Raw genomic sequence first — 420 nt, 5'->3', positions numbered from 1 at the left:
ATTATATGAAACGAATGTATGAAACTTGTTTCAATAAGATATTTATAAGAAAGCTGAAACAAGTAAAATATCTGAACAAGATAAGATATTTATAAGAAAGTCTTGTTCAAGATATACGTATAAAATTGAGAAACCGAGAACGCAGAGGAGGAGGAGGTATATTTGAAAAGGAATTTGTTCGAGGTTGAATATTTATAGAGAAGAAAAGATATATGTATCTCGTGCAAAAGGTTCTCTGAGAATTTGCACGAGTATAAAATATATATATGATTGGAAGAAAAAGTGTCGTCGACCTGTCTCGAAGAGAGCTGGCGGCGAAGACATTCGAAAAATTGTCGAAGCTCCCTGGTTGATCCTGCCAGTAGTCATATGCTTGTCTCAAAGATTAAGCCATGCATGTCTCAGTACATGCCGCATTAA

General features: G+C 35.0%; 1 non-coding gene across 1 annotated transcript in view; it reads left to right on the top strand.

The window, feature by feature from the left end:
- The first annotated feature begins 342 nt into the window (after window positions 1-342).
- The window catches only part of LOC143364290 (small subunit ribosomal RNA), a 1,919-nt gene continuing 1,841 nt past the window's right edge, over window positions 343-420 (top strand). The window contains exon 1 of the ribosomal RNA XR_013084067.1: window positions 343-420. This exon is cut by the window's right edge and continues 1,841 nt beyond it. This is a non-coding gene — a ribosomal RNA (small subunit ribosomal RNA).

Source organism: Halictus rubicundus, unplaced genomic scaffold (genome assembly GCF_050948215.1).
Source record: "Halictus rubicundus isolate RS-2024b unplaced genomic scaffold, iyHalRubi1_principal scaffold0408, whole genome shotgun sequence".
NCBI lineage: Eukaryota > Metazoa > Arthropoda > Insecta > Hymenoptera > Halictidae > Halictus > Halictus rubicundus.
Note: the sequence above shows the minus strand (reverse complement) of the source record. Positions and strands in the feature narration are given on the sequence as shown.